Genomic DNA, 8,591 nt, shown 5'->3' on the forward strand with positions numbered 1-8,591 from the left:
AGGGAGAGGGAGAAATCAAAGAGGATCAAAGGTTGCAAGAGGAAAGGATTAGTGCAGTGGGAGGAAAGAGAGGTCTGAACAGAAAGCATATTTTCCATAACCTGTAGGTAGGACTGAGGTCTGCCAGATTGTTCAGCGATTCCCCTCTTTTCTATAACCTGTACAATATATGGTCTATACTTGGCATGTAGGTTTCTCACTTATGGGTGGCACAAATTGGCATATGGGGGAGGGGAATGGGCAGGGTACATGCAAATTAAATATGGTACTATATACTATAGTAATTACTGTAGTGTTTTTCCGAATTGTAGTGTTTTTGCGGACATTACTGTAGTATTTACTGTAGTGTTTTTGCGGTCTGTAGTATCCTACAAAAATTCTATAGTAAGTACTATACATGATTGAGGGTTACTACAGTGTGTATTCTACAGTATACTACAGTTTACCACAGAATTCTATAGTAAGTACTTTGTGGGGGGGGGGGGGGGTACGTGCGTGAGCGTGCGCATGCGTGCGTGTGTGTGTGCATGTGCGTGTGTGCCTGTGTGCGTGTGGGTGTGTGTGTGTGTGTGTGTGTGTGTGTGTGTGTGTGTGTGTGTGTGTGTGTGTGTGTGGGTGTGTGTGCGTGTGTGTGTGTGTGTGTGTGCATGTGCGTGTGTGCCTGTGTGCGTGTGGGTGCGTGTGTGTGTGTGTGTGTGGGTGTGTGTGCGTGTGTGTGTGTGTGTGTGTGCGTGTGTGTACGCGAAGTGGATAGAAAGAAATGGAGAAAATGAAAAAAGGGAGGGAGGGTTGTGTGTCAGGGCTCAGTATGGAGTGCTAATGGGCTGTTGATTACCTCGCTGTAACTACGGTAACCAGGCACCAGTGGGTAATTTCTGCTCATGGTGTAACGACTCTGAAATGGAGCCACATTCCGCATTCGATCACGGTGCACCCGCTCCGAACGGCACTCCGACAGGCGACCACATGAGGTCCACTAGCTGGTTTTTGGTAGACGCCTCAGCCTGCCAATTGGCAGAGTGGTAATATTAAATCTGCGTGTGAGCGCCAGCAACAAAACAGCGATGAAGAACTTATCAACCTGTTTTTGGATCGGTTGCGGTTTCCCTGTTAGCCTGTTATAATAGGCAGTCGTTTCTCAAAATAATGCCACCACACAACTGTTTCTACTCAAATTTTTCTAACCATTTCATTTAAAAGTGGGGGAGAGAATAAGGATGGATGGAGATGGACAGAAAGTGGAAGACTTCTGGCAGAGGAGTATCCTTTCTTCCTCTTCTTCTTCTCTTCTTCCTCTCCTTGTTGATGTCTCCTCTGTGAATTATGTGAGTGTTGCCAGGCGACAGGGTTGCCTGGGAGCGAGGCTTTGATGAAGTCACAGTGTAATAGGACGAGCCCTCCCAAGACACCATAATACACACACACACACCTACAGCTCCACAGCCTGGTATCCCAGAACAGTGGATGTGTGGTGCACAGTAGCAGATCGGGGAGCTTCAGGGCCCTACTAATATATGGCTGTGGCAACAAATGAAACAAGCTGTTGCACAGGGAAGTGTACAGAGGTACACTGCATGCCAGGACAACATCTGTTATCAAAAGCTCACTTTGAAAAAGTCAATTTCTATACTAATTGTGTATTGCAACCAAATCGGATTTTCCAAATGGCTGAATGTTGGTCAGCGTTGTTTAATGCTTCTAATTTCCTGTCAATCTGTGGTGTGTGGGGAGAGAGGGAAAGTGTGTGTGTGTGTGTGTGTGTGTGTGTGTGTGTGTGTGTGTGTGTGTGTGTGTGTGTGTGTGTGTGTGTGTGTGTGTGTGTGTGTGTGTGTGTGTGTGTGTGTGTGTGTGTGTTTCAACCTCACTGTTTAATTATTCCAGTTCATATCCTTTTGACATTCTGCATTTTCCTCCGTTATCGTTGCGGCCTGGCATGTGCGTGCTGAAGGACATATTGCAATGAATCGCCTTGCGGAGTCCACCCCCCCCCCCCCCCTAATGAGAGGAGGGATGGCAAGCGTTTTCTCGCCATCCGCGATGACTTGTCTCAGGCATTTATTTAGTGTGACATTGAGAGCTCCGAAAACATGTCTCTCTCCCCGTCTGTGCTTTGTTTTCATTCCAGAGAGAGAAGAGGCACCTCTACGTTCTCACAGCACAGCGGTGTGCGAACTTAGAAGTGTAAATATGACATCATGAGGACATATGTTCTGTCAGTTCACTCTGAGTGGACAGAGTAGGACTACTGAATGTATGGAGGCTCTGTATTCTGCGTTTGTTACGTGTAAACATAAGAACTGACTAACAAACTGGGCATTTCAAAAGCACGAAGTGAACAAATGTCAACTGTAATTCGTACCGTGAGACTGGTGATTGGGGCAGTGTAAGGTTGTTCTCCCATATGCAAGCTAAATGACCTGTGAATGATACTGCGCCAGATGTAAGCAACACCAGACAAGCAGATAGAAACATGCCTGTGAGACGTCGTGTGAATGCTAACTTTAATTGGAACGCTATCCATGTAAACATCCATGCGACATGTGTGTGATGGTAAATTTTGCATTTCTGTGTTTAATACCTCCTCTGAGGCTCTCTTTAAACAGCAATTATTTTAAACAGCACTACCTCAGGGAAGGGCTCACTAACAGCTAGACAGGAACACAAACACACATAGATCATCACGGCTGTGCACAGGCCTTTGGTGTGAGAGAGAAAAATCGACCTGAAAGAGCAACTGAAGGCAACAAACCACTTATCTGTTAGAAAATGGCCCGTGGCATCGATATCAGTCAGAAACATTTATTCTAGTGTCAAAATGTGCTACAAATTGTAAATAGGATGATTTTGGTCAGAGAGTCAATCTCATCGAAAACTCAGATTTGAAAAATAATTAGGGGGAAATGGTACAGTACCAGTCAAACGTTTGGACACACCTACTCATTCAAGGGTTTTTCTTCATTTTTACTATTTTCTACATTGTAGAATAATAGTGAAGACATCAAAACTATTAAATAACACATATTGAATCATGTAATAACCAAAAAATATTTTTTTGATTTTAGATTCTTCAAAGTAGCCACCCTTTGCCTTGATGACAGCTTTTCACACTCTTGGCATTCTCTCAACCAGCTTCATGAGGAATGCTTTTCCAACACTCTTGAAGGAGTTCCCACATATGCTGAGCACTTTTTGGCCGCTTGTCCTTCACTCTGAGGTCCAACTCATCCCAAACCATCTCAATTGGGTTGAGGTCGGGTGATTGTGGAAGCCAGGTCATCTGATGCAGCACTCCATCACTCTCCTTCTTGGTCAAATAGCCCTTAAACAGCCTGGAGGTGTGTTGGGTCCTGTTGAAAAAAATAATTATAGTCCCACTAAGCACTAACCAGATGGGAAGGTATATTGCTTAAGAATGCTGCGGTAACCATGCTGGTTAAGTGTGCCCTGATTTCTAAATAAATCACAGAGTGTCACCAGCAAAGCACCCCCACACCATCACACCTCCTCCTCCATGCTACACGATGGGAACCACACATATGGAGATCATCTGTTGATGTTGAGATGTGTCTGTTACTTGAACTCTGTGAAGCATTTATTGGGCTATTTCTGAGGCTGGTAACTCTAATGAACTTATCCTCTGCAGCAGAAAAAAACTCTGTTTTTGCACGATGAAACTGCACGATGAAACGTTCAAAGTTCTTGAAGTTTTCCAGATTGACTGACCTTCATGCCTTAAAGTAATGATGGACTGTCATTTTTCTTTGCTTATTTGAGCCGTTCTTGCCAATAATATGGACTTGGTCTTTTACCAAATAGGGCTATCTTCTGTATACCAACCCTACCTTGTCACAATACAACCGATTGGCTCAAAAGCAAATTCCACAAATTTACTTTTAACAAGGCACACCTGTTGATTGAAATGCATTTCAGGTGACTACCTCGTGAAGCTGGTTGAGGGAATGCCAAGAGTGTGCAAAGCTGTCATCAAGGCAAAGAGTGGCTACTTTGAAGAATCTCAAATATAAAATATATTTTGATTTGTTTAACACTTTTTTGGTTACTACAGTACATATGTGTTTTTCCATATTTTTTTACGTCTTCACTATTATTCTACAATGTAGAAAATAGGAAAAATAAAGAAAAACCCTGGAATGAGCAGGTGTGTCCAATCTTTTGACTGGTACTGTAGGTCACTGAATGAAGGGTACCTGAACAATTTTCCTTGGGTTGGACATTACAACCCTGCCCACATGCTCACAGCTGGCAGCAACCAAGTATTCATCAGTTCGGAGCACATCTGCATGTGACCTGATCATAATGGCTATGGTGAATTCGGTTTGACATTTGATAACCCTATGAGGCTAGTTAGGAGCCATCAGTAAGTTAGACAATGTACTGTATAGTGGACCAAAAAATGTCAATGTTGATAGCTCCAAATTTCAATGACTTAAAAACATCAAATCAACTATAATTGTAAAAATTCATATACAATTATGCAAAGCATTTAATGAGACAACTAAATGAAAATATTTACATCTTTACATTTACATTGTGTAATTTAGTGATGGTCCCAGAGAGAGGCTATCCATATTCAAACCGACTTTGCCACAGTGGTACACCGGTTGGCTGAAAATAACTGAGCTAGTCTAGACTACTTTCAAATACAAGACCTGGTTAAACTGTTTCAAGTTATCTAGAAGGGTGAATGACTGTAACTGTGTACTGTTGTGGCACAGTGAAAGTACAAACAAACGCTTCACACGTTCGAACCCACACACACACACAAATACATAAGACACACCCACATCAAGGCACGCCCCCAAGACCCAAATTTCATTCTCAGTCGCATTTCCTAAAGAGTAAACTTGAAACCGAGGCTAAATCAGGAAGTTCAGCCTCCCTTTAATTCCATGTATACATTTCTACTGCTCCTGTAGACAAATTCTCCATTATTTGTTTTAACGTAGGCTTAATTTTTCTACAAAAACACATTCAGTCATCACACATTATAGGCTAAGCATGCCAGAACCAAATATAAAAGGGAATTAGGTTAGTATCTTTGCTAGAATGACAATTGGGGTGGGTTATATCATCTGATCATCTCTACTGTAGGCTAGATCCAGAATCAGCTAACTAGCTAAGAGGCTACGCTGTCAAATCAAGCTAACTAGCCTTTACTTGATTTGAATGTTTTCTGCTACTGACGACAGTCAAACTGCAGTTGCCCCCCCCATCTCTGTCCCTAACTGTGAGACAACACATGCTACAAATCCATGTAACCTACTACTGGCGGTATTCGTTTCAAACTCACCACTCGGTGCCAGTGGATAGCATGCGACGAGCTCAGCCATGCACTGCGGCGCTCGCAGTGGCAGAAGGGCAGGGGAGGGGGACTTTTCTCAAGATTCATGAGTTTACGAGCAATGATCTTGTTTGACAGCAATTTGTTGTATTTAAAAGGCCCTGTGTTTTTTCACTGCTATTTTTTGGACATTTTAATGGAAATTACAATATTATAATAAGGTACTTTATTGTTACCCAGAAGTAACAATAAAGTAATTTCATATTTATATAAGAACAGCTGCTTTGGGCCTTTAAAGTTACAAGAGAGAAAAGAGACAACAAAAAAATTATCGGTTTTAAACAACACCACCAATCAAAGGGTCTCTTTTTTCATAGGAGGGCATTTCAGTACGTTCATATGAATTTCCCTCTCTGTACTATCGTTTCCTCCTGTCACATTGTCGTTATGCGAAAAAAACAACAGCAACACCACCAGTGACTCTGCCAGGGGCCACAGTGCTAGGGGCCACAGATCTGTCAGTGTGACACATCCCCTGGCCCCTGTATGTACCTTCTGTCTCAGAAGACTGACAGGTGAGAAACACACAGGTCAACATGGAAACTCAGTTGTCTCACATCTCGCTGGGGTGTGTGTGTGTGTGTGTGTGTGTGTGTGTGTGTGTGTGTGTGTGTGTGTGTGTGTGTGTGTGTGTGTGTGTGTGTGTGTGTGTGTGTGTGTGTGTGTGTGTGTGTGTGTGTGTGTGTGTGTGTGTGTGTGCGTGTGTCAGAAATCAATGACAGAAAGAGTATGTCTCTCTCCCTATCTACCTCTAACCTTTTTCCCTCTGTCTCTTCGCCAGTATTTATCTTCCTCCATTTAGCCCTGACAGATGGGAGTGTTTGGGGAATAAACCCATCACTATTTACCATATTATTTATTAGCGTCACCACCCTGCCCCTTAGCCAGACCAGGCCAAAACACTGTCCACACAGATCACCTGGAAAAAGGAAGGATTTATGAGGGTCAACTATTTAGTTGGAGCAATTTAGTGCCTTGATCAAAGAGATGTCGGACTGAGCGGAGATTCACCACAGACAGTGAACTCTAGGTTAAGAAAGCATTTCCACCCACTGAGTCGCTAGACATCAAACACTCATCACAGGTTAGATGATGAGGGGGGTAGAAGCAGGAATAGCCTCATCTGTGTGGGAGATGGAAAGCCCACTTGAAAAACAGTTGCAAGGCTGCTATACCCAGTCAGGGATTTTTCTCCCTAATGGAATGGCAAATTGAGTATTTTGCCATAACTGCAGGCATCAGATTATGGAGTGTGTTGCCCTTTTAATTATGGAGTGTGGTGCCTTCTTTAGATTATGGAGTGTGTGTTGCCCTTTTAAGTTGAAATAATATGACTGTAGAGGAGGTGCTGTATTGTGAATAGTCAGGAAGGAAGGGTGTTAATACAATAGGTAAAGTGCCTTCAGAATGTATGACTTTTTCCACATTTTGTTGTGTTACAACCTCAATTTAAAATGGATGAAATCAAGATTTGTTTGTCACTGGCCTACACACAATACCCTGTAATGTCAAAGTGGAATCATGCTTTAGAAATTAAAAATGAAAAGCTGAAATGTCTTGAGTCAATAGCAATTCAGCAGCGTAAAAGAGGGGTCTGGGTAGCCCTTTGATTAGCTGTTCAGTAGTCTTACAAATTGGGGGTAGGAGCTGTTAATAAGCCTTTTGGACCTTGACTTGGTGCTCCGGTACCACTTGCTGTGTGGTAGCAGAGAGAACAGTCTATGACTAGGGTGGCTGGAGTCTTTGACAATTTTTAGGGCCTTCCTCTGACACCGCCTGGTATAGAGGTCCTGGATGGCAGGAAGCTTGGCCCCAGTGATGTACTGGGCCGTAAGCACTACCCTCTATAGTGCCTTGCGGTCGGAGGCCGAGCAGTTTCCATACCAGGCAATGATGCAACCAGTCAGAATGCTCTTGATGGTGCAGCTGTAGAACCTTTTTAGGATTTGGGGACCCATGCCAAATCTTTTCAGTCTCCTCTGGGGGAATAGACTTTGTCGTGACCTGACAACATTCTTAGTGTGTTTGGGCCATGATAGTTTGTTGGTGATGTGGACACCAAGGAACTTGAAGCTCTCAACCTGCTCCACTACAGCCCCATCGATGAGAGTGGGCGCGTGCTCGGTCCTCCTTTTCCTGTAGTCACAATCATCTTCTTTGTCTTGATCACATTGAGGGAGAAGTTGTTGTCCTGGCACCACACAGCCAGGTCTCTGACCTCCTCCCTATAGGCTGTCTCATCGTTGATGGTGATCAGGCCTACCGCTGTTGTGTAATCGGCAAACTTGATGATGGTGTTAGAGTCGTGCCTGGCCATGCAGTCATGAGTGAACAGGGAGTACAGTAGGGGACTGAGCACACACCCCTGAGGGGTCCCCGTATTGAGGATCAGCATGGCGGATGTATTTTTCCCTACCTTTACCACCTGGGGGTGGTCCTTCAGTAAGTACAGGATCCAGTTCCAGAGGCAGGTGTTTAGTCCTAGGGTCCTTGGTTAAAACAGTTACAGTGTTGAATGGCTGTGATAGGAGAAAACCGAGGATGGAACAACAACATTGTAGTTACTCCACAATACTGACCTAATTGACAGAGTGAAAAGAAGGAAGCTTGTAAAGGACAAAAAAGTTTTCCAAAGCATGCATCCTGTTTACAAAAAAACACTAAAGTAATACTGCAAAAAAATGTGGCAAAGCAATGAACATTTTGTACTGAATGCAAAGTGTTATGTTTTGGGCAAATCCAATAGAACACATTACTGAGTACCACTCTCCATATTTTCAAGCATAGTGGTGGCTGCATCATGTTATGGATATGCTTTTAATCGTTAAGGACTGGAGAGTTTTCCGGGATAAAAAATAAACAGAATGGAGCTATGAAAGCACAGGCAAAATCCTAGAAAACCTACTTTCCACTAGACACTGGGAGAGGAATCAACTGTCAGAGGGAATATAACCTAAACACAAGGCCAAATCTACACTGAAGTTGCTTACTAAGAAGACAGTGAATGTTCCTGAGTGGCCAAGTTACAGATTTGACTTAAATATTTGACTTACCCAGAAAGTCTCACAGCTGTAATCACTGCCAAATGTCATTCTAACATGTTTTGACTCAGATGGATTGAATGCTTATCTAATCAAGATATATTTGTGTTTTATTTTTCATACATCTTCTACAAATGTTATACATTTTTCCCCAACTAAAATACACTTTTATTGGTCACATACACATG

Source organism: Oncorhynchus kisutch, linkage group LG16, assembly GCF_002021735.2.
Source record: "Oncorhynchus kisutch isolate 150728-3 linkage group LG16, Okis_V2, whole genome shotgun sequence".
Taxonomy (NCBI): Eukaryota; Metazoa; Chordata; class Actinopteri; order Salmoniformes; family Salmonidae; genus Oncorhynchus; species Oncorhynchus kisutch.